Below are 26,963 nucleotides of genomic sequence, written 5' to 3'. Positions count from 1 at the left end.
CAAACACTGTGGTGAGACCAGGAACAGGCTCTGGGTGCTGATTCTGTCCTGGAAATCCAGGACTCACAAAGACACTCCTTTCTGAATTTGCATATCCAACTGCCATCACAGGAGAAATAAATAGGCTTCAGATGCTTGACCATGGCAAATTAAGAAAATATACCACTCTGGAATAAATAAGATGAACATTACACACAGATTTTACCAATGTTGATTTTGACTGGAAATCAAGATAGCTATTTTCAACTAACTTGGTATGAATTAAGCTCATCCCTTTTAATAAGAAAGTATTCTCTTGAAAAGTCTCACCCTTGAACTGTGCATTTATTGTAATAAATGCAGTTTCTGCTTAGAAGCACTTATTTAGCAGTAACCAGAGACTGGCTCCATTTCCACCTCTTTAGGAGAGAAAGTGCTTGGAGCCAGACTGGCACCACCTTCCCTTCCCAAGTACCACAGACTTCAGATACAAACACAAAAAATGCCTGGGGATGAGGTTCAGTCTGGGATTTGATCAATTTTATAGAGTTTGGGTCTTGTAAGTAAAACAAATTTTACATTACACAATGGTCCCAACAACATCATCACTGCAACTCTGCTCTCGCAGGTGACCTGCCAGCTGACACCAGCACTGCAGTGACAGTGGCAGTGCCAGGCTCTGCCTTCCAGCAGGGCTCCACCGACTGCCAGGGGGCATTTACCACTCCCATGACCTGGGGACTACTTGTGACTTTCTGCCCCAAATGGAGAGTGCATGTTGATAATGAGTGATGCCAAGATTGAACCACTGTACAGTGAGACATAGTTTTAATTAGTGAAAATAGAGAAGTGTCAGGTGGTCAGAACATAATACCAGCTCTATAGATGAGCTGTTTAGATTGGTCAGGTATGTCCACAAGTTGCAGTTTCACTGGGAGTGAATCACAAGGGGAAACTGGGAAAAATTTTTAAAGCCTTTATTTCAACACTTGCTGTTTACAGCAGTTTCTTGTGACCATTTATCTCTGACATTTATAAAACACTAATCACCATGGAAATGCCTAGTATATATCCCCATCAAGAAAGACAAAGTCACTGCCTCCTTTATTGTGTCTTTTACCAGAGAACTAATATCTGTAGGTGGCTTTTCCGTGCAATACTCTATTTTAATATAAACTTCTTCCAGGAGCTAAACATATTTTAAAAACCTTTAAATATGGAAAAGTTAATTAACTTCCCCTAACTCACTTTCAAATCATGGGAGGAAAAAAAAGAACTGATAATGGTCTTTCGGATCAAAAGAAGAAGGAATTTTCAAGCAGGAAACATAGGAGAAACCACTCTGCCAAGGAACTTGACAAAAAAGTCTTGCTCACCCAGAGAAGTTTACAACATATAAATCCATAAGCTCCTATGGAAAACAGACACTAAATTTCAAACTTAACACATCTCATACTACTGAATTAAATAGTGTTCCAACAGAGGGAAATACAACATCTTGACAATTCTCAAAAAAGCTTGACAAGCATAGCACTGTTTATTAAAGAAAAAAATTAAAAGGTATCTAACAAAAGAGTATATGATTTCTAGCCTATAGCTGGGCTGGGAATTAAAGGAAACCTCACAGAATAGGCTGCTGCAGAGCCAGGAATCCAGGACTACCTAACTCCAATGTTTATCATCCCTCAGCCTCCTGGATACAGATTGTCTCATGCCCCAAGAGAAGGCACATCACTGGAAGGAATTCTCTAGAAAAGCAGGTAGCATTTTCCTCATCAGATGGGACAGCTAGCAATCAGAATGAAACCAAACACTAAAGAGAAATCCTTGAAGAGCAAGAAAGAGCTCTGGCTGTGTGACTGCAGTGCTGGTGCTCTGTGCCAGGCTGAGGAGCAGCAGTGAGCATGAGGTTCTGGGCTGATTTTTACCAGGCACAGCAGCTCCTCCTGCTCAGCTGCTGATCACTGTTAAGCCTTCTTTTGAAAAATGCCACTCTCAATCTTCCATTGAAGAAAAGCATTCAAATAGCATAGATGAAAATTCTATCCATTTCTTAAGAAATTATGTTTTCTTTCCTATTGCTGAAGTTTGTATCTTTGGGTTACTAGCATTTAAGAAGGTATTCAAAAATAATTTTTGTAAGGGCATATGCTCCTAAAGTCATAGACAAAGTACCTCAAAGAAAATACTTTTTTTTCCTTTTTCTTCATTTCAGCAAGACAAGAGTCATAACATTACAATCAGAGATAAAAGCTGTCCTCATTCTCTGACAATCATAACATTAGCAAGCCAGATGTTGCTTTCACCTGCACCTAGAGCAATCTCTTTCTACCTCACTTAATAAAACCACAATTGGAATTGTGGCCCAGAAAGTGCTGGGAAAATACAAAAACACAAAACAGATGTGCAAGGACAGTTATAGGTATATGAACACTGTAAAACTCTTGATTTCATAAGTCTTCTTGTGATCTCTAAGCTTATCATGCTATTTAAAGCCATGCACCATTCTCAATAATGTTTTGTTCCCAAAATTCATACAAACACAGTTCACCAGAAACATATTCTTAGAAAGTGTTCTGAAATTCTTTCTCTAAAGTTAACAAAATGAATTATTTTTCACCAGAGAGAACTTCACTGAAATCTTCAGAGAATTAATGGAACACAACCTTATCAACACTGTAATCATCATTCATGGAGAAGTATTTGCATGGTAAACTGTAGTAAGGAGACAAGAGTCAAAAAAAGTAAACCTCAGGATATTCCTGGCAACATAACTCCTCAAAGATGAGGGCCTGAGGGCTGACCCTGCATGCCTGAACAACACCCACTGATATCTCTGCATAGTACTGTGAAAGAAAAGGAAAGAACATAGAAAGAAAGGGATCCTCAGAATTCATCCTGCATAATGCAGAGATGCTCAACACAGCAAATACAGAGCATTGCAGAAAAGTTGCATTGATACTGAAATTTTGAACAATTAGGAATGCTCTGAAACCCTCCACTAGCTCAATTTCATTTATCACTCTTTCAAAGGAGCAGGTTTATGGACTCAAATCACCAGAACTGATCCACACAATGCCATCACATAGGGCAGGGTTGGGCATATTCCATTAAGCAAAAATGCAAGACTTTTTTTCAAAAGTAAGTACAAATATAGGCCTTACTTTTAGATTTTTTTTTTTTCTTTTGGCACCCTTGTCACTTTGTTAGCTTGAATGACAAACTTTACTAAAAATTGAATAGCAATTCAATCTAGTAATTTGCTCAGCATGTTTCCTGGTGCACATTCAAATGGTCCAGAAACGTTGTTACAGAGTAAAGGACTTTGCATGGCAAACGCTGAGTGACTCAGATTTTTAAAAAGGAACCTGGAAAACATCCCATGCAATGCATCTGCTCATCTACCATAAAATTTTGAGGCTAAGGTTTCCTAAGTAGGAGGGAAATATGATTATGTACTTGGCATCAATATGAACTATACCACATTCATTTTCTTCTGTGGAAAAACAGAGGGAGATGTGACCCTTCTGATTCTCCCACATAACTCTGTAAACTATGAAATATATGGCTTGTTCTAACAGGACAAGATCTGTAAAACTCCATGTGAGCTGTTGCCGATCCAGAGGCCATGCTGCTTGTGTCTGAAACATGGGACATAAGTACATGGAATAAAAATTCATGGGAAACAGGCCTGAACAAATGGTGTGCAAGAAGGAATGCTGCAGAGTGTGAATGCAAGCATGGAATACAGGCTGCAAGCTGAAGGGAAAGTGGAGTGGGAGTTCAAAAAAAAAACAAAACCAAAAAAAAACCAGGCAAGGAAGGCTCACCTTTTTTTTCTGAAGTTCCATCTTTGGATTAATCACTGACAAGTCTGTGGAAGTCTGAGGTGTTTCCAGATGTTTTCATTATGGATTTTTGTAACAGTCCCATGGGCTTATCTTGGCACACCTTGATAGCACATGTTTTAAGTCTGCAGAAAAACAGAGATGTACCTTCATGGACTTCTCCCAGAAAGCATGCTCATAAATTCTTTCTGGAATATAAGGAGGAAACCCTGAGGAAACATTTTTACTTTCTTCATTGGAGATAGACAAAATTTTGTGGCATGAAGGCCATTTTCTCAGGTTCTCATTTGTTAATCACAACACTCTCCTGCATTACAGTACGTAAAATATTAAAATTCACTGTTCTTAACCTTCTATACTCTCTTTTTGAGACACAAGGCAGACCAAGGTGCTGTGCCCATCCTGAAAGGTGACAGTTAGTGACAAAGAGAAGAACCTGATGTGTTTCCTCCCAGTTTACCATCCGAGGACTGCAAACAGCTGGTTTGGGATGTTCTGTGGGTGGGTAGCAAAGGAAGAATGTGTGATTGCCCTGTTCCAAATCTTTATGTGCTTGGATTGAGCTCTGTGCAGAAGCAAAGCAGGAAGCTTGTCCTGCCCTTGGAGAGCTGAGCTCCAGCCCTGCCAGCCCAGAGACAGCCAGAGCAGGACACTGGGGACAGATTATAGCAGAAGCCAGACTGGAAATTTCCAGAAAAAAATAAAGTGTCTGGCAACATCATGGATCCAACCTGAAGAGCTGAGTAAAAAAGAAATTTTCTAGAAATCAGAGAGACTCTGTGAAGTTTGGTTTCTCCAGAAGCCTCTAAGCCAATGGACTGAAAAGCAAAATAGGAGACTATCTCTTCACCAGTCTCTGGCAGGCAGGAGTAATTTATTTTAATCCCATTTTGTGGAGGATTTCCCTCATTCAGCAGTTCTGTTTGCGCCTTGTTACAGAGCTAGTTTGCTTTACATTATTATTAGTGGATTTTGATTAATACATCCTAAAAAATGGGAAGCATTTTGGTTTGCTGATGTTAAAGAAAAGAATAGGGGCAGATCCACCTCTGGTAGTCCCATATTCCAGCTCACACTGGTTCTGCTGATAAAACCCAGTAATTAAACACAGCAGCTGGGTCTGTGTTTCAGCTATACTATAGTAACAGTGAAAGTATAGATCCAACATCTGACATGAAGCAGCAGTGTTTTAAGTCTGTCATGAACCAAAGCCCACAGAACAGGTCTTGAATTTTCCATAACCAAAAATACTGTTTGGGACCTCAGAACAGAAGCATAAATTCAGAAGCACTGAGACAGAACAGTGCATGCCTAGATAATCCCTGGTCTGTGCCAGAATCACTGGTCCAGCAGTCTTCTCTTGAGGTACGTTTTCATAGAAATAACAATGTATATTTGGGAAGCACTAATAAGCTAACAAAATAGCCTTTCTTCCAAATCTCTTACTTGTTAAATGTGTCAATCAGCAAACAAAAGAAGATGAAAGAAAATCCACTGTAGGTGCAAGTTTTTTTAGGGTAATGGAATAACTAGAAGTCCCTGGCAAACTAATATTTTCTCTCTACAATAGTCATTATCCAAAATGATGATTTCCAAGAAACAGCAAACATAAGGGCTTAATTCCTTTAGAAGCAGCAGAAGTCTAGGGCACATGAGAGATGGCTGAATTTGAGTAGTGAGGGTCAGCCAGTCTATTAATAAAGAGTAGAAGTAGGAGCAGCTTTAATGTTTCATGTATGCACATATGTGCTTCTAGAGCCAGGACAGGTCGATATGCTCACAGGAGCCACAATGAGGAAATGAGGAATATACTGCAGATAGAATTAGTACCTATTTGTATCCTAAATGCAATATGCAGAATACTTTTATAAGAAAAGTATTATGACACAGTAATTTGGCCATGAGAGGGTAATTGACTTAAGATATTCTGATAAAGATCGATTGCTAGGGCTTGGAGTTATGACACCAACAAAGTTACAATGACATTAGCACAAAGAGAGAGACACAAATCCATTATAAAGATACAATCAAATATTCAAAAAAGCCTGGCATGCTCATTACTTATTCATGCTAATACAAGTATATTAAGAAATCTAAACAGTGTTAGCATTCAATCACTCACAAACCAAATGAGGTTTTGCATTTATCAGCCACCAGTCATCAAGAATGTAACATTAGCTGTACAAAGGTGGTAATATGACATAACTGGAGATATTTATATCAGCCTACACAGACTGAGAGATACAGTAGGATTTATTAAAGTGAGTAATGCCTTCACATTCAGCACAGCAATAAAAGAAATAGCTGTGCAGAATCATTTCCCCAGACAATAAGATTTACCTTTGCAATCACTTAAAGAAGTTGTATATGCTTTCAAGGGTCTGAAACAATCTTCTCACCATTAATAAACAATTTGGATCTTAAGTTTGCAAATACAGAACTGAGTGCTGAAATGTTGAAAACATACCCCAAAAACCAAGTGAGCAGTCAGGGTGTCTGTCTAGCTGGGGTTTAGCACTTTTTCTCCTTAGGATGGTTAAAAGAACACCAAGGTTAATTTAGACTCAAATGGATGTATAGGTTTAATAAAACTACCTCCCTTTTGTACTTGAATGTCAAATGGTTTAATCACCTGCTGGCCCCAACACCTACAACTTTTCCAGCTGTCTATTTCAACACATTCCACTGCATATTTCTACACATTGCACCAAATGCCTTTGCTTTCATCATCGAGAGTTCAACTGTTAACATTTTTAGGGTGAGAGGGAGAAATCAAAATCTGATCACCAACACAACAACATCCAAGCAATTCCAGAACTAAGCAAAAAGCTAAAGGTTGCAATGTGGTGCATGACACAGCTCCTAGAGTGAGGACACAGTGCATCTGCAGGGGATGTTTACACTTGCTCTACAGCAGCACTTGAGCAGGGCATTGCTCTGGTTTGATGCTGATGACATGCCATTTATAAACTGTGACTGATAAACCTAATGCCTCTGAAATCAGATAAAACTTTGATAAATGACTTCTTAGTGAGCAGGCTGCAATAGCCACTTCTGCCCACATTCAGCCACCCTGCTGCAATCAGCACCATTTGGTTTAATCAAGGGTTCAGACAACAACATATTTGAAAGCTATCACACCATTAAGAGATGTGGAGATACTCTTTTCCTGAAGGATACATTAATACAGAAAACTACAAAAACTAAACTCTTTCTGTAACAGGTTTTATAGCACAAGTACTTGTTAGGAAAACCCGCAGAATTTAAAGATTACTTTTATTATGAGGGTTTTTCCCAAATTCTGCAGTGACAAAATTTGACAGAGACCCTGTAGCAGAATCAAACACATGTGGTAACACAGTCATTTTCTCCTTCACAGGTAAATAAAAAGACCACTGATGCTTTAACAAAAAAAAAAAAAAAAAAAAAAAAAATCATATTGTGCAAGAGTGGCTTAAATACCAAAATGATAAAAGGAGTCCCAGAACTACAGCAGTGTAAGAAAAAAATAGATTACAGTCAATGCAAAATAAAATTGTGCCAAGGCTGGCAAAGCTGTGCCATTTCTTTTCTACAGCTTCCATAAAAATACAATATGAATTTATGGTGATGTCAAATAGCACGAGGTGCAGAAGACCAAGTGGAGACTGATCTGTTTATACCCTGAGCACATCAGCCTGCTTGGCAGAATAAGCTAACAATTCACAGATCCTAAACACTGTCTATTTACACCTTCCCTCTGGATTGTGTGCACAGGGCACGTGTGGCAGAGTGCAGAAGGATAATATTGTTCATTTGATCTTCACCCAGTGGGACCAAATATCCAGATTAGCATGTGATTTTTGAAACCAATGGGTAGCATTGTGTTTGTTACTTTCTGAAGCTGGTTAGCAGCCATGTGAGGTAAAGTATTTAATTTTAAGCAGAAATATTATTCATATGTCAAGTTTTTTAATTTAACTCTGATCCTGAACACAAGGCTTCCAGAGCTGACAAAGCCAGAAGACAAATCATCAATTAAGAAGGAGGTGGGTCAACATTTACTTATCAAACATACAGCTCTCAGTTATTCAAGGAAACCAGTTTATATCTCCAAGCACAGAGCAGATATATGTTCACTACGTTTTGGAAGGAAATAGTTTGACCATCCCCAGTGAAGGAGGAGGCTGCTAAGCTAAGGAGTAGCAGCATCTAGTAGCACTAATGAAATAATCTAGTGCAGGCACTGCTTTAGTAGTGATTTTCTTACAACCAGGAGACTTAAGGGAAAGCATGATTTTAAAGAAGCTGAAGGATAGGATAAGGATTTTAATGAATGGTGACAAAATCCCATTTTTCATCCCTTAACATCTTCTGTGAGAAGAGGGCAGAAGGACTAACAGTGAACTGTGAAGCAACTGGACTGTGCAGCAAATACTCACAATTAAAATCAAAATCATAATAATCAGAGTTCCCAGGTAAGGCAAGTTAATGAAGCCAAGATCCACACACCCCTACCCTGGCTTTCTCTTCACCTATGGTAAAAAACAACCAAGTACAAAATAATGTAAAATCACCAGGTACGACTCACATCATCCTCAAAGACAACCTCTGATTTGTCTTTGGAAATTAAACAGGAAGCAGAATTATCCAGATAAAGATGATTTGGGTTTATCTAAATGAGCAACTTTCACCTTGTCACAAAAAATGACAAATTGAAAATTTCTCCAAATGCAGGTATATAACTAAAGCCTGCTATTGAATGAAATAACTGGGACCAACATAACACATGCAACATCACTCCAATCACTGCTTCCCTGCCTGGTGACCATTAATCTTTCTTTGCCCAGTTTCCACTTCCTCTTGGAAAGAGAACAAAATGATAGAGATAAATCTACCTAGGACACAAAATAATACACTGTTTCCTAATTTAACCCTCCATTTATTGTTCTATGCTTTTCAGTATTTCCAGAGTACTGCAAATATAAATGGCTAAGGTATTAAGTGATTAAACATCTGGTTCAGAGTGGCAACTTTAAGCAGACATTTCACCTTATTCTGACATTTACCCTCAGAGAACCATTAAGACCCACCCTGCAAACACTGGGACACCCCCACCCTGATCTCCACAGATGCAGTAATGATTTGACATTAGGGCTCCATGGCTTTCTGAGGGAAGAGCTCAGACTACTGCCTGTCAACAGCAGCTTTGGTTACTGAGTGGCTATGTACATTAGAATTTGGCAACTGAGCCAGACATGCCTGAGCTGCTCCTAAAACTCTGTCTGACTTGTTTCACACTTGTCAAAGAAAGAATAGGAAAGAGTAGAAGGCAATGGAAGCAATAAAATCAGCTAGAGAGCAATATTTAATGCCAATTTTTTTTCCCTAAGAAACTATAGAGTGAAATATGAAATTTCTTCTCCCCCAAAGGCTTCTTGACCTAAGATTTCAGCCTCAGCAAAACAGATCTGCTTTAGTACAGCACACAGTGTCCTGGATGTACATCCAAGGGAAGGATTTTGCACAGGAAAGTATGAGCCAGCAGTGCTGGGAGCATAAAGGGAAGAGGCATGAACTACTGTTCTGTCTTGTCTAAGAAATCCAGGCTTGAATCATCCTGGTAAAGGAAAAGAAGTCAGGGACAGGATAAACTCTCCTTCAGCTTTGATTTCATTATGTGATCGGTTGTAAAATAATGATTTAACTTGAAACCTTTTGAATTCTCCAGGCATATTCAGAATGGGAAGGGAGGGTAGGTGGGGATGGGGCATGCTAAAGTTCTACTTTGTACCAGAGCCTCATAAGCCTTCCTGGTTTGGATTCAAGAGACATCTCAATATTGACAGCCCCGAGTCAGCACAGCTTTACTTTGAATTCTGAAAAACTCTATAAATCATGGGAAAACCATGATCTCCACCCAAAGAAATTCATCTTTCTTATCATCCTATCTGCTTTCTTCTGTAATCTGCAAACTTTCCTTTTAAATTTCCTCTCCTCTATTCATCTCTCTCATGAATCCTACCTGACACCTCTCTTTCTCAAATCTGCTTATAAAAGGACAGTTCTCCTTCATGCAGTTGCTCTGATGACCTCCTTAGTAGTTCTTATTTCAGTACAAAATAAACTTCTAGTTGGACTCTTGCATTCCAAATGAGTATTTTTCACCAGAATCTGTAGGCTTAAAGCAACATGATCAGGAGAATAAAGTCAGTAAAACTCATGTGTCAAGAACTATGCAAAGAAAATACTATTAAAAGGAAATAAAGGAATTAAAAGGCAACTGGATATTTCTCAGTATTTTCTCTGCTTTTATCCTATCTCTTGACACAGTACAGAAAATTTGGGCAAACAACCCAGATTTAATATAAATCAACTCATTGATAAACCAGAGTGTATGACTGCAAAAGATCTGCTCTGTACAGAACTGGCTTTTCCTGGAGAGGAAAGTGAAGATGAAACTGGCAAAAGTTCAACATTATACATTCTGTCAACTGTTAATTTGATTTCATAATTCAAAAGGGTTTTAAGCCCTTTTTAAAGACACAGGACCATCTTAGCTGAATGTCAGATTGTCAGATAGGGTCCATCCAGAGTTACTGAAATTTGTCCATCAGTGCTAGGGATACTCCAAGGAGCATTCGGACTCTCCATGGCAGCTGAGAAAACTGGGAGCAATGCAATATTGCTTGGCAATAGAAGCAACACAGAGGAGCACACAAATTCAGAAACATGCTAATATTCCAACTAATGTTAATGAAATCCTGAGACAGACTATGGAAGTTTAAGATGTAGAACATGCATTATCCAAGTTCAAAAGAATAAACACTAAAATGTCTGGAATTTGGGGAAGCAAATTTTCTGCTTAAAGGAATCAGCTTTTGATTAAGCAATTGACTTTTGTAGTAAATAAAATTAAAATAAAGCACTTGAATTTCACCAATATAAAATTAAAGTACAAAAACCACTAATTGCCACGGACAAATGTTTGCCATTATATTTAAAGAGAATAAGGGGTGGGTTCTGTGGGAATTCGACATTTATCATTCAAGTGAAGAGAGATCCTGTGAATCTCAAATAACACAGCTAAGAGCAAGTTAAGTGACTTTTTTTCTCTTACAGATGGAATAATGCTACATCTTCCTACAGCCCATCCTGTATTCTGTTTCAGCTGTGTAATGACATGCAGAGGTTTCAGAAGAAATGTGGAAAGCAGAAAACCTGCTGTCCTCCTGAAATCCTCATAGCAGACACCCAGTAAACCTGCAGAGTGGAGTGGCACTTACTCCCAGCTGACTCACACATCTCATGGCAAAAATAAAGTTTTTCCATCTTCTGCACACAGACAAATAGGCTCCAAAAGTTTTATCATGCAATGCTGCCTGTCTCAAGTTCAGATTTCAATATTTTCATAAAATATGACTTAAGTGCTCTCATATTTCATTAATAACTTCCAACTGAAACTAACCTTTGGTTGTCAAAATAAGTAAATGAGGTATCCTTTTTTAGAAATACAATAAACATTTCACTAGAGGTCTGCTGGGTCTTAATTTACAAAGTTATTCAGCCTCTAGGTAATCCAGCTGAATGCACATACCTTCTACCATTTAAGAAAATTTAACACACAAACCATAGTATTTCCATTATTTCAGCCTCTGAAAACACTTTTACCTACAGCAAGTGCTGTGCTTCTGCTATACAAGATTGCAAAAGAATAAGTGTCTCCTACTGCAAGCAATGAAAGATGGGTATCATTTAAATTTCCCTTCACACTTCTTAACTGTAAACACAAAGGATGATCCAAATTGTTCTGAGCCTTGTTACTGCAAGGTTTCCAGCTCAGTAGTCATTTTTTCCTTGACATTTTTCATTCATACCATCATGCAACCTGACCTCAACCTTGTATCAATATACATATAATCATATAGGGGATTATCAGAGATACTTTAACAAAAAAACCACCATTTTCAGGATTCTGTCCTTTGACAGAAACTTCTCCCCCTTGATTCCTGAAGACACCTAAAAATTCCTTTATACCACACACATGCAAAGACAATCAATTAAAAGTTAGTAAACAGAAAATTAAATGGTTGCTCAGGGATTACTTACGTTTGCTCCTTGGGCTTTTGGGTTCTCAGGTCTGACCATAACCAAGAGAGTCACTGCAAAGGAGAAGTGTTGTGAAAACTCAAAATCGTGACACAAGACTGGCAAAAATTTCAAGTTCTGGAGGCAATAGAGCTGTTCAAAATATTCCTATCAAGACTGACTAGAGTGGGTTTTGTGTGGTTCTACTGGTGTGTTAGAGCTACCAGTGAAAACAGAAACTAAAGGCAAAGGCAATTGAAAAAGTTAAGGGGGTTCTAATACCTTCAGGAAAATAATATCCTCTTCCACTTTGCTTTGAATTATTGCCTCATTTGGAACTTAATCTTCACGAGTTTAGAAAGAAATGCCATTGTCATCATGGAAAAGTCCATCCACCCACTGGAAGCACCAGGCCCTTCTTCCTGTGTGGAGCACTCAGGAGAGAACCATTCTTGGCTAGATCCAACCACCTGCACACACACACAGATCCATTTGTCAGTCAAAAGATTTTAAAAGAAATAAACAGGAAGAGAAAATATGAAGCTGTACATATACCTCTGACAAGTTCTTGTCCCAGCTAAGGAAAAAAAAAAGCATTCAAAAGTCAAAGCATTCTAAAGTGACCTTCATTGTACAGCAACCTTTTCTAATCAGCTGAATGAATACAAAATAATAATTTCGTGTAAAATACTGGCTTTCAATTTTCTTTTTTTTTTTAAATAATTCAAGCAATTAGGAAGGATTTTCAATTAAAAAAATCTATGTTTGTATTTGCAAAAAAAAATTGAAGCAATATCAAAGAACAATGGATACCTCAGTAATACCTCAACTAGTACAGCTTCCTGCAAATCATGAATCAACTAAGTTGGCACAATTACTTGGTCTGCTATTCAACATAATCTGTAAAAATTTCTTATTTAATGGTAAAAAACAGATTAGAATTGAAGCCAAGCCTTTTTATTTATAGAAAACAAACTTTTAACAGGTTTATTTAAAAAACAATTTAATAGCTAAATGATCTATGTTTTACCTGAACATGCATTCTCATTAAAAGCAAAGTAAATACCTCTGAATACAGACACATTCTATGCCATTCTCTTTATTACTTAATTTCCCAGGTATCTCAGCATGATCTGAATAAATTATGCTGACAATACAACAATATAAATGATAAATCAACAGCACAATTTTAGTGATATATAGCATGAAAAGTAAATAATAACCAGCACTGCTAATTGGCTGGCTACCTGGCAACAAATCAGTGAGCAAGCAACTCCACTGGTAATGCTTCAGCTGTGCACCACCCTAATCACTAAGCATTTCTAGCTATTCTAAGTTGTTTCTACTGGTTTTTATACAAAACTGTACTGCAGAAAAAAAAAAAAAAAAAAAAAGAAGAAAAAAAGGCAGAAACTCTCATTGAAAAAATATTAAAAAACCCCAAACTTACACACTGACAACATCTGGATGTTATGAATCCACTCGTACTACATTGTGTGGCACAAGCATTCATCAAGTCAGAATGTGTTTTACTAGAAAAGCTGAAATAGGACATTTAGAGACTGAAGCTATCTACCAGAAGAGTCTGCAGTCTTTACTTTAGGACTTTGTTTATTGTCCCAAGACAAAAGACAAATATGTAAATGTAAATCCTACTTTCCATCAAAGGCTAAAGATTCCCTGAGACTCTGATGGGGAGAAGAGAATTGTCCTTCAGCAGAAGACTTCCCCAGAGCTCCTCAGCTCTGGAGAGCAGGAGGGCAGAGCCAGCCTGTGACACTCTGAGCAGCCCAACTCCCTCCCCCAAAACTGCACCCCCGTGACAGCCCCAGGTGCTGGAGAGAAAAGTCACACAAATCACGCATGTGTGTGGCTTAATTCAGTATCCCAGCCCGTTGCCTGTGGCAAACAGGCTCCAGGATTTGTGGAGAACAAAAAACAACAACAACAACAACAACAAAAAACCACCAAAATCATCACTATCCTAATGGGAGACAGAAAATCTTGTCAAATGATTAGTATTGCCTCGTGCTTTCCTACTTTATTGCACTGCATCTCTGAGACCTGCCTTACAAACATGGATGTCCAGTTTTGTTTTCTAATCCTGCCACACTTTTCACTCCAAAGACTTTCTTTAGCTCTAAGCCCTATCCTGCATACCATCAAAACCTCCTCCTTATCAATTTTCAATTTGTTGGCACACTTCTCTGTTTGCAGTATGGGACAAAGCCAAGAAAGAAATCAGATTTACCTTGTGTAAATCATTCCTTTCCTACAAAACCTTATCTTCTCAAAACCTTGCTTATCTTCTCATTCACTTAGCATAAGCCCCTCTATTTTTACTCTTTGCACATAAAATTCTCTATGCTTCTGGACACTTTTTATTACTATTACTTTACTCTTTCTGTTTATGATGTAAATTTTCAAGCAGAAGGGTATGAATTCAGCAGTGTATTCAAGGCAAGAGGATATCACTGATAGGTATCATAATATTTGCAGTATTATTTTCCAAGCCATTCTTTATTCACCCAACCATTTTGCTGGCTGCTCAGACCACCGCTGTGAACTGAGCAGCCTTTTCTATTGAGCTGTCTGCAGTAATGATGATCATGGGGAAACTCCATCCCCACTGCAAGGAAAGGCAAAACTCCCAGACTTCAGTAAGATCTGAATTGCACTGAAGTCCTTTCTATCAAGTCATTGTAGCTAATTTAGAATTCAGTCAATGGTTATGAATACTACAAATAATTCTACAAAAATTGCATTGCAGGAAATTTGTCAAAACTGAGTATATTTGGATTTTGGCTCCCTAATTGTCTAAATCAGTTACATCTCCAGAATTCCTCAAGGTTGATGTGGACTTGACTAAGCAAAAATTGTTGTCATATATATTTTTGCCTTTTATTTTGCATTCCATACACACATTCAGTTGAGTCTTTACAATGCAAATAAATCCAATAAATATACTGACTACATCACTGTTAATCCTGCATCTCTGAGAGCCCTTTTAATTTGTACCTGTGCTGAACACTGGCCAGTTCTCCTTTCTCTGTTGTTTTTCCAAGGGTACAAATGCATTTCATTAAGCTGTTTTTTTTTCTGTAACTGTCATTTCCTCAGCAAGTAAAAATATTTCTAGTAACCTGAGAGGTATAATTTATGGTGATTTCCCCATTCTTACTATATGTGCCCTCTTAGAAGTATTTTTAAATTGTTATTTATGTTGCTAGTGTTTTAAATCCAGATATCTTTTCTCCCCATTTCTGCTGAACCTAAATTCAGAAACTGATGAAGATTTTCTGTTCTAGAAATGGAACAAAAACCAAAAGCTAAATTGACAGTTAGAAAAGTGGAAGTTGAAGGCCTCACTGCATATCTACCATCTACAATGCTGCTCTGTGGCTCAGTCCCATTCAGTTATTTAAGCTCATTTGAAAATACCATGCATTTGCAGAAGACCCTCCTATCTGCTGCTATCCAACCATCAGTTTCAGAATTAAGCAACACAATCTCTGTTCCAAACCCTTAATAACATTGCAATCTTTGGTAGCATTACCAGCACTGTTGATGAACCACGGTGAAGCTTTGCACTGAGACAGCCCCATTAGAGTGGGATTGGTGTGGCCTCATTCGGGGCATTAATTGTTTTTGGATGGTTCTGCACAGTATCACATCAAAGGTACCAACCTGGTAGCAAATAATCTGGGATTTCCCCCATGCTCTGCAGTACACAAGACAGGAAATCTGCATGTTGGTGTGTGCCTAAGTAAACAGGGAGCTGTGAGCCCTCAGGGGAATTAGCTCAGATATTCAGTATGGATCTTCCTCAGTCCTGTCATCCTATGGGGGCTTTTCATTTCTTGAGTCTTCCATTTAGAGTAAATCCACTAAAATTAACAAATCAGCAATTAATAAGGAATTAATATGGTTCAGGCATGTTTAAAGTTAAATAGGCACTTAAGTGTTTTACTAAGCAGGAGTTTGACAATATGTACTACTTTATTTCCTCTAGGTCATGCTCTTGGTTTCAAACTGCTGAGGTGGCACTGTTACCCAAACTCAAACTCTGACCAGCCACAAATTCAGGATGAAACAGGTCTTTGGTGTTTAAAATATCCTTTGCTGTGACAGTAACTCAGCAAGACAGCTGAGTCTCTGGCAGTGATAAGATCCTGTCTAGTGAGGCAGCAATAATACAGTGAAACATTATGTAATTTTTTTCTAAAAAAAACCCCACCCAAATTAATATTAATAGTAATAATAATAGTAATAATAACAACAACAATAATAACAATAATAATAATAAAGCCCTAAGCAAGAAGAAAAAAGCACACACAGAGAATTATAAAATTTTTTCCTCGTGCACCTAATATACTGTGGCATAATAATTTTTTCTATAAAACACAAAATATAGATGCAGTGCTATTTCTTTTAAGGGTTGTAAGAGTTATTTCTTTCACTTCTTTTTCCAGGGGAGAATGAAATATGTATTTGAGACCAGAGGGAAGTTGTGCCACTGTAAGTAGGGGAATGCAGAAACAGCAGTTTCCTTCTCCTCTGCAGAGTGGTGAAGTTTTCACACACCTCTCCTGTCCCAGTGACATTTCCTTGCTTAAAGACATGCATTCAGGAATGCACACAATACCTACAAGCATATATGTTCTATGATTTAAATGACAACAAGTTTAATCTTGTTTAAAAATTTTAATTGAAGTAAAAATATTTTTATTTGGCATATGCTGGCAGCAAATAAAATGATCCTGACGAATGGCATAAAACTATTAATTATGCTTTGTTCACTCCATTCTTACTACATTGCTTGTGTGGTTAAAAATTAACTCTATGATCTTATTTAAAACAATACATGTGTCATTTCAGACATTCCTAAAAAGGATGCTTAGTAATAATAAATAGGTGTGCTTGTCAAGAGAAATTTACTAACAAAGTGAATTCAAGCATCTTAAACAGATAAAAGAAAGCAACTACAAATTACAGCAGGATAATATTTTGGTTTTTTTTTTAAAGATTCTCCTGTTTTTATTCATTGATGCAGATAAAGATATGCAGATAAAGACAATAAATGTTTCATGATTATTATGAGCATTCCATAATCCCGAGGCAACCTTAAATATTTTAATGTCTGGGAGAAGTGCCAGATTCTATCATACCATCTCCATTGTAAATACTAATAATATTGATAAGAATAACCTAAATGATTTTTAAGTAAAACTGTCAAAGTTATTCTTAGCACAGTTAAGCACACATCAGCATTTACTCCGAGGCTGGCAGAGCACTGGGCCAGCTGCTCAGGGAGTTTGGGGAGTCCCCCTCTCTGGAGATGCCCCAAACCCACCTGGACATGGTCCTGTGTCACCTGCTGCAGGTGACCCTGCCTTGGCAGGGGGATGGACTCAATGATCTTCAGAGATCCCTTCCAGCCACAACCATCCTCTGATTCCCATCCCCAGGTGCAACAGAAACAAACAGGACCTGGAAGGTCAAATTTGTAGCACATCTGCATTTTTCATGCATATGTATCTTTACACAAATAAACATGCACATAACTTAGGTAAATGTACAGCTGCCCACTATAAGTGATACAAATGCGAACTTCTATGGTTTCAAGTAAAAAATTTTCTTCATGGCCTCAAAAAGCTGTTTGTAATATCTGGCCTTTTGAACTCGCCTCTCTGCAGCAACATCAATGAGGTTCTCCATGAGTGCACATATTTTCCTGAGGACAATGTATCTTATTAATCCCATGATCTAAAGAGATAATACATTTGTCAAAAAATGTGTGCTTTATCAGGATGAATTTGCTCTAACTTAACATCTCCTATCTTTTCCAAAGCCAAATGAAATAATCTCTACAAACCCACAAAATCACTGCTTCCCTTATTCTGGGGGCTTTTTGCGTGTTTGTGTTGCGCCATTTAAGAAATTTATGTAGGTTTCATTTTCATCAAGTATTTATTTCCTGCCCCATGATTTTTATCTTTTTCTTCTTATCTATAAAAAAAAAATCTACATTCAAAAAACTCACAACTGCTTTGTATTCCCCAAAAGCCACGTGGGAGAATCCAGAAGAGAAGAATTCAAGCCCAATCCCAAAAAAACCAATGCAACACCCTACTTACAGCTGGTGACAAGGCCTGGAACTGGGAGGTGGCTGTGGCCAGTGGAGATCCCCAACATCCAACTTGCTCCAAGTCCGTGGGTGCTGCATGGCCCAGATCCCCTGCACGGTGCAGAACATCTGTCCTGCAGCACAAAGATTTGCCACGGCAGCCACGAGCAGCAAAGCTCTCCCAGGCACTATCTGGGCTGACACTGCATCTACAGGAAAATGTAAAATCTGCTCAGGCACTGCCAGGAAAGCTGTCATTGAACTGAGCAGTGGGGGTGTTTGGGAGAAACATTATGGGCAGAAAATGTGTGATGCTTTTGTCAAGGAAGATACCATGTGGAAAGGCTTGACTAGAAATGATTTGCCCTTTGGAAATTACAACTATTTATACACTGCATGTAATCCTAAAATTTTTAACAACATCCCTTTTAACTATTACAATTTTCAGCCTACATTTGCCTGCTGATGGCTCGCTACACTCTTTCAATACAGAAAAATAACTGCTTACCAAGAATTCACCATTAGTCTGTGCAGGGACAACAAAAAGGAAATAAAGCTTTGTGCCCAGAGGGAAGTCAATTCACTTTTCTAAGATTTTGCACCAGCATAAAGATCATTGCCCAAATTTCTGATGTGATGTGGCAAAAACATTGGCAAAAGGGAGCAGGCAAACACTGAGTGAGACAGCCTGGCAACACTAGAAACATCTTTTCCAGGCCTCAGTGCACACAGAAGCTTTTACAGGACAGTGATTTTCATGTGAATAATATAGAGATCCCTTCAGAAATTGCAGGGAAAGCCTGGAGTTCTCACTTTTTTCTTTTTAAACAGCACAACTACTTTCATCACCTTTTTGTAAATCATTAATAGTGTATTATCATACTGTTTGTGTGGGAAGACAGTGATGTGGCAAAACTTGTTACTGATTGTGGTTTAAATTGTCTGAGGAATTCTTTCTAAGACTTATGAAAGAACAATATTTTATGCATAATATGCTTTTATTTTCCCACTTCATTTATTTTGGTAACAGAAATGTGTGTTTACATCTAACTACATAATGTTTTAGCACCTTTGAACTATTTCTAACAATCTTTTTGATCCATATATAGACATAGAAATGCTGGGAATGTAATATATATATAATTTTAGACAACAACCATCAGCCTAGTAAGTCAAATGTCTTGTATGCCCTAGAAAGTCAGATTTGAATGAGGAACTGTACTGAAGAACCTCTGATCAACCCAATGATTCCTTGAAGTATAAACATGTCATTTTACATAGCCAAACTGAAGTACACACCAGCAAATATGAGTAGAAAGCTTGGGGAATGTGATGGTTTACCTCAGAATTACTCTTAATTTTAAAAAAGCAAACAAAAAAAATAGGCACATAAAGAATAAGCTGCTTAAATTTAACAAACAGGTATTTTTACTTTGATTTTTCTTTAGCATTCTTGATCCTAGTGAAATTACATCACCCTTCAAAGATTCAAGAGTAGTTTTTGCTTTAGTTCTAAAGTCATACTTACAGGTGTGCTGGTATTCAGGCATAAGTCTGAAGAACTGACTTAAAAACCACCCCCTGCTTCTCTCTGGTTTGAAAACACAACTGCATTATCTCATCTGGATAAGGTGATGAGTTTGATCTGCACTAACTACTACAATGGCATTGTGCACATCAATAAAGAAATGTGATAATCCTCTAGAAAAAATTAATTTATTAAGGAAATGAATAATTAAATCTGCTGAAAAACACGTTTTCAGGACATTAAGCAAAGGTGTTTTGAATAAGAATGGGGCTTTTTCTTGAATCTATACGTACAATAGACTTACTAAAGTAAATAACCCTGTGAGTTACTTACCTCATAATGTATTTAGTTATAATATTAAATGGATAAAGTACTTGATCATCTCCCAGGATAATAAAGCTGGTGGTATGGAGAAAAGCCTCCATGGGATTAAGAGAGAGTTAAAACATTTCAAATATGCAATTAAAGGCATTCTAGCATGCCTGTGATCTCTGCTCTGGTTTCTTATTTACAGAGAAGGAAAACTGGCTCAGGCCTCCTAGACTAAGACAAGGAAGTATGCAAAATCGAGCAGTCTCTGTGCCAGCTCTTGCTAATCCTTTTCAGTATGGTTTGCTGCTAATTTGTCATGGCACATATTTGCCTTATGTCTAATTAGCATCAAATTGCAAACTGCTATTTGCTAACAATTTGTTGCATCAATCTGCTTGAAAATCTATAGTTTAGAACTGGATTGCAGCTTATTCTGTCTATCAAAATTCTATTTCATACACATCACAGTAAACTATTTGTCTCTAAAAAAAAAATCATTGCAGTGCTCTTCCCTACAAAGAAATGTACATTTTAAAAGAATGCTTCTGCAAAGTGGAAGTTTTCGTTTCTTTGTTTCACTCTCCATTTATATTTTGCTATAACATGTTTATAACTGAAGCTAAATAAAGAACAGTTTGCTCTTTGTTTAGAGTTAAATCTAGCTACAACTGCCTCACCCCTAAAATAGAACAGGTACATGCAAAATTATTATCTATACTTTGGAAAATATAGGCAAGACCTTTATAACAAGAATTTGTGCTGGAATTGGCTCTCAAAACAGAGGAAAAATTTCACCCAAGGAATTTGCCAGGTTTAGGAACTGGCTAATCTCTTGTCTTTGACATCCACAGGTATTAAAATAAACAAATAGCTAAAAATCTTTGTCACAAACAAATACTGTTGCAGAGAAGTTCTTCAATGGAATCATAAGTGATGTGGGAGATGTTTATGCATAAGATTTCCTCCCCCGCTATGCCTCATTAGAAACAGATGGAATACTGCTGCCACATGCATTGCAGGGGATGGATGGAAATGTGTCAGAGCAGAGCCTGGCTCAGGAATTCACTCCAGAGTGGCACAAAATGTTCTAAGCAGTCTCCTCCACTGTATTCCAGGGATGGCACAGGGTCATCAAACCAGCCCAGCCACATGCTGCTTCTCTGGAAGCAGAATTTCAGCCCATGAAAGATGAGGTTTCACATCTAGATGTGGTATGGATGGAAATGATGAGGTTTTTTTTTTTTTTTCTCTTCCAAGCCACAAAGAATTTGACATTTCAAAAGAATTACACCTGGAGAAAGTATGATTCATAGGGCTGAGAGAGAGGGTGGGCGTAAACAATAAAACAAATGAGAAATGCAAATAGGCAGCATCCGTATAAATACTCTAGGTCTCAAACTGCAGTTGCTTCTGCATTTTCCTTTGTCATTTTGATCCAAAATTCCATACTGGGCACCAGACATGTTTTCTCCAAGTTTGAACAAAATCAGTATAATGTTTGCCTTTCTGTGAGTTGGTGTTTGCTATAGCAAACAAGTGTAGCCAAATTTTCTGCCCACTTCTATGTAAAGTTTGCATACTTTCTCCTTGTGAGAGAATGAGCCAAGCTCAGTATAAATGTTGTCAAACAAAATGAAAGCTTTCAGAGCTGAGTGAGAAGACAAGTCTGTCTTTGCTGTATCTATACCAAATAAAAACTCTTCAAAGGTTACAGGGAATTGAATGCAACCTTCACAGGCAGATTGGACAGATATTTAAGAAATGCTAACTACTAAAATGGACCCAGATCCCAACAGCTTCAGTGAATGTAGAGTTAGAACCAGGTTCAGAACTTTAGAGTGCTGAAATAAGAAGTCTTACAAACACTGACAGAACAGCTTGAGCTGGAGACTGACTGAGGTGACCTTCTGAGGTCCCTCTCCACCTGAATTATCCTAAGAACTGACACCTGATCAATTTTTTATTAATTCAGGGGTTTTTTCTGTATTCTTCATTGCTCTCTCATTAAAATCCAACACAGATGGATACTGTGGTCACTGCTGCCTGAAAAATCACAATGGAGGGCTGGAGGAGAAAACCTCTACAAGTGGTTGAAGCAGAGTTAAGAGAACTCCCTGTTTCCATTAACATCATGGGACACCCCCCTTATTTGTACCACAAGTAATAAAAACATATTAATTACACCTAAGGGGAAGTTTTGCCTTTCCTTTAAAAGCTGGCAATGTGTAAAGGGGCTCAAATTTTCCTGGAACCAGAAAAAAATTCACCATAGAAACATAACAGTGAACAGGCCATTGTGAGTAGGCACCACTTGAAGAAATAACATCATCCATGTCTCAGATATGGACTTCGCCACTATGGAGAAGTGCTCCTGCTTTTTATGGATTGTACCAAAATAGTGCCTATATGAGCTGGATGTGAATGGCAAGTGAGAATACTCACTGAAGGAATACAACTTTTCCTGAATTTGTTTTATGATTAGTATGTCATACTCATTTCCAAATGTGTTAATTTCCCAAATTGTATAGAACTTCTATTGTATCCCTAACAGACAATATTTTAGAGACTGCATTAATTTCTCTCTGTTTCAAAAGTATATAAATGTAGTAAGGGCCAATTTTGTGCATAGAATTGGGGATGCAATCTGGGCAGCTAAGCACCTCTTAATCTTCCAATCTGGAGAAATGAATTCAGGCTTTTCCATCTTGGCTGAAGGGAAACCAGTCTGTGTGCCCTGAATTCTTTCCAGATTTTATGGACATGGAATCAGCAGTATGCCCCATCAGTAGCCAAAAGAGCTCTGTATCATTCTGCGAGTTGGTACAGCTTCAGTGGGAAGTTTAGGAAGTTTTTCACAGTTTCCTAAACTGAGAGGGATTTGAGGTCAGCAGAGCTCACATATTTTACGAGGATGCAGAAAAAAGGATTCATTCATTGTCTTTTGTACAACAGTGCTGATTTTCTTGAAAACTGAAGAGCTGTTTTTCCATTTTTACATAAGTTGTTCATAGTTTCTGTAAAATAAAACCAAGATTTTCTGTTAGAAGAGAAAGGATCAGACACCTTGCAACCCTATAAAAACACAGAAAAACCTGGCAAAATCACTTTTTCTGCCCTGGTCAATCAAAAAGAAATAGAATAAATACATTGACAAAAAAAAAAAAAAAGGGCAAAAAAAAGCAGCATTTACAAGTGCAGCCTTGACATAATTAGATCTACCACATCTAGGTCAGCTGAGGATGCAGGATTCACACACCAATTATTTATTCAAAACTTTAGAGCAGTGCATTTCAAGTGACAGCTCCTAGCTGTGGTTCCTCCAAGAACCAGTAGAGCCACCATGCTGCATACACACCTTAGAGAGGTCTGGAAAACACATCCCCACCTCATTTGAAAAACTCCAAAGGCACTGGCTATAAAGCAGGGAATGCCATAATCCCACTTATCAGTGACAGGTCTCTAGCTGAAATCAGCCCTGGGATTTCATTGCCAATGGACCAGAAGACTATCCATGAGCAGATTGAAAAAGTTAGGTCTAAACTCACTAGGGAAGGAAGGAGTGGTGTTGTGTGTGTAAAACCAAAAGCTCCTTTCTGCCAGCAGGAGCCTGAATGAGAACGTCCAGGGACTGCACAAATGGAAGGTGCCTTCACCAGCCTCCCAAAACACCACCCCTGCCATAAACTGCTTTGGGCATAAAATCCCTAGAATTTAGAGTAACATGGAAATGGAGCCCAAAGGTGAGGGACTGACATACTGTTAAGTGTATTCATATCAGTACTCTTGGAAATGTCTGGCACATACCATATGCATATTTAATCTTATGCTTTTGTATAATGCTTGTAAAATATGTTCTGCAGCACATGAAAGGGCTAATCCAAGTGTAGGTAAAAGTCACTGCTGCCAGGTAGCAGACTTCCTCCCTTGGCACAAACAAGCACTGAGGAGTGGTGTTTAGGTTCCCAAATTCAAACCATAGTGATGCCTTGATGACAGACATTTTCTACACTTCCTATTTCCTTCTTGAAGTAAACACAATTACACATCTAGATGAGTGGCTTGAAAAAACTATTGGAAATGCTAAGAAAATGTTCAAAGTCAGAACTAGGATTTGAGAGCTAATAATGGAAATAAATTTGCTTAGAAAAAGAAATCAAACTCCACAGTTCTTGACACTGTACAATGCTCAAAATGTCACTGTAAATACATTTTAATCCTGACTCAATGACATACTATATTCAGTATACAAGGGGACCTATGTGCTTCTTTCCTAGTCTTCTAGAATGCTAAACAATATACTTAAACATAAAACATGTTGCTTTTGGTTACATACCATAAATTGCCATATATCCCCTTCTCTCTTCTCATTCAGATTCTAATGAATGCTGCTCCACTGGTCAACTATAACACAAGACAAAAAAAATACTTTTCTCATTGTCAAATAGCACTCTGTAAAAAATACCATTGTCTTCCTGATTTAGGATACAGGGCTAGCAAGGAAAAAACCGCAGAGTTTGGCAAATAAAGTCTTGAGTGGGAATTTTCTCCCATGACTACTAGAGAAGAGAAATGAAATTTTCAGGCACAGCCCTTTCAAACTTCACAATAGAGCATGTGTGGGGTTCGGATACAATAAAAGGAGGAACCTGAGAGGAAAGTTGTTTTTGCAACCTCAATAATGAGAGTGAGCCTTGAAATGCTGGCAGTGGAGGAAGCATTTTCATTAGGTGTGTTTCACTTTCTTCCTCGGTGCAGCAATCCACTTACAGAAGCTCTGTGTTGTTACATGACACATTTCCACTTTCTTACAGAAGTGCCTGTGATTTTTTGAATGCTGTTTGTTGTTACTGCCTTTCTTCTCCGACACAATGCACCAATTTTTAACCTTTTCAGTAACCTAGTGACACCTCTGGGATATTACAGCATTCCTGTCAAAATGTCTGGTCTACAACAATAAAGTTTACGTTGATGTCTTGCTTTTTGGGAATAATTACACTGTTCCTTAAATGTTACCCTATTTACTATTTGTGCAAAAAGATGACAATAAAATCAATGCAACGCAATTCCCAAATGTGCACCAAAGTCTTTTGCAATGTTAATGGATTAGTGTGTCTATAGAGGTGTAAGTTCATTTTGTCCTGACGCTTGGACTTGCGCATTATATGCACTTACTCAAAGATAAACTTATTAATCCTTATCTGCTGAGCTCATCCCTTCAGAAAGTTAGTTTAATCTCCCTGCATTTGTCAGGATTCCTTTTTTCTTTTTCTTTCTCCTTTTTTTTTTTCTTCCCTCTCCCTTCCTTCTGAGCCAAGCCCGGGAATGCTGCCCATCGATCAATAGGTGTATGATGAAGGAACTTCGTCCTGCTCCCTCTGACCAGCGGCGATGTTTTTTCAATGATTCCGCAGGAGTCAAAAACTCAACAAAGCGAATCGCGGATGCTGTAACGGGAGCATGCTGCTCATGTCTGTGACCACTGTATGCAAAGCTTGGCATTAGTCACCGCCAGGCCGCCTCTGACAGCCCTGAAGTGAGGGAGATTAATGTGAGGCAGGGGCACTTTATTATTGTCATTCTGTTCTTTCACACTCTGCCTCTGACTTTCAATTTTGCTCCAGAATTAATTGTCTGCTCCCTACAGTATGACTGATGTAGAAGGATACAAGTAACATAGGCACCTGGTTCTGGCCTTGACAATCTGACTCGTTGTTGCAGGATGTATTGTGTACAGTCAAATTCAGGGACAGACGGGCATCTTTCAAAGAAATCAGCCAATGTTTCTTTTGACTTCAATCAGATTTGACTGTAGATTATCCTTTTCTAAGAACAATTTTTTTCTTGTAGAGATGCTAACAAAATGCCAGTGCCATTATTAAGTACCACTACATGATACTATTGCTCTGCTTTATGCAGCCTCATATGAGGCCTTTCTCTCCAAGCTTTGCTTTTTATGTTGTAAGGCAGTAAATTAGTCATGTAGCAGTGTTTAATCCCTACCCTCTCAGAGTTAAGCATTGTTTGAGAACATTATATATGGTATCTTAGAGAATAAAAATACAAGGCTGTGAAAGTCAGTATCATTTACTATTTATTGGGCTAAGAGTTCCAAAGCAAATTACACACAAAGTAAGACAAATAGTTAAAGATCTTGTATCTAATAGAATATCTGACTGTATATCAGACTTTAAATGAACTGCTGTACTAAGAGATCAAAGAACATCTTTACTAGAGCATAGAGGATGAGAGAAAAAAAATATCACTTTTCAGATGGAAAAAAATCATAGAGAATCAGTCTTTGCACATGCACCCCTATCTATCAGTCTGCTTTTTCTCAGTTTAACATCTGATGGTGACAAATGTAAAGGCACTTCTACACTGCAGTGAAATGAGTTTCTCTTTTAAACAATAAGCATTTGCTGGTAGTCACAGACATTGCCACAGACATACAGGCAAGAATATCAGCATTCAGTGCTCTTCTGAGTATGGTGAACTGTGGTATGCTTGCTCAAGGTTTAGGTTTTGGGCCAAATATCCTAAAGTGCCTGTTAATATCTTAGCTGGATTTTATCACTTTTGATCAAACTATGATCAGATAAACTTTTCAGAGCCACACAGCTGGGAAATTATCAGATGTATACAACATGTATAGAAATGAGCAACACTAAAAATGTTTCACTGTTTAATGTTTTCCCCTTGCTACATAGGTGGGATTCCTCAAGAGGATCTCAGGAATTTTTTCCCAAATACCCTCTCTGAATAGAACATGCAATAAATTATTTTGAATTTAATTTTTCTGCTCCTGCAATGTGACCATGATATTATGTTAAAGAGTACAGAAATATATAATATGCTGAATTGTCTTTATCCTAGATACCAGAAGGAAAATTACCACAATTCAGTGAGGATGATCCCACCTCATTATATTAATAATATACCACAATGGTTAAACCACAAAAAATATCTACCTGCATTTATGAAGGAAGAGGCTTTTCCAGACCTCTGGACAAAGTAAATTTCAGGATGCATTTCAACTTCCTTGAAAGACACAAAAAGCAATGAGAAACTCTGCCTCTTTAAAAAGGTGTGCGAGTAAATGTTG

At 37.9% G+C, this 26,963-nt stretch overlaps 1 long non-coding RNA gene across 3 annotated transcripts in view; it reads right to left on the bottom strand.

Moving 5' to 3' along the window:
• Positions 1-1,064: 1,064 nt before the first annotated feature.
• LOC116184058 (uncharacterized) overlaps positions 1,065-26,963 on the bottom strand; it is a 232,749-nt gene continuing 206,850 nt past the window's right edge. For all 3 annotated transcript variants that reach the window (XR_014957823.1, XR_014957825.1, XR_014957824.1), the window contains 5 exons: positions 26,830-26,899; positions 24,195-24,262; positions 18,032-22,875; positions 12,177-17,660; positions 1,065-11,968 (listed from right to left, as the gene is read on the bottom strand). This is a non-coding gene — a long non-coding RNA (uncharacterized LOC116184058). The remainder of the gene's footprint in view (positions 11,969-12,176; positions 17,661-18,031; positions 22,876-24,194; positions 24,263-26,829; positions 26,900-26,963) is intronic.

This window comes from Lonchura striata, chromosome 11 (assembly GCF_050655825.1).
Source record: "Lonchura striata isolate lonStrDom1 chromosome 11, ASM5065582v1, whole genome shotgun sequence".
Taxonomy (NCBI): domain Eukaryota; kingdom Metazoa; phylum Chordata; class Aves; order Passeriformes; family Estrildidae; genus Lonchura; species Lonchura striata.
This window is presented reverse-complemented; position numbering and strand designations above follow the sequence as displayed.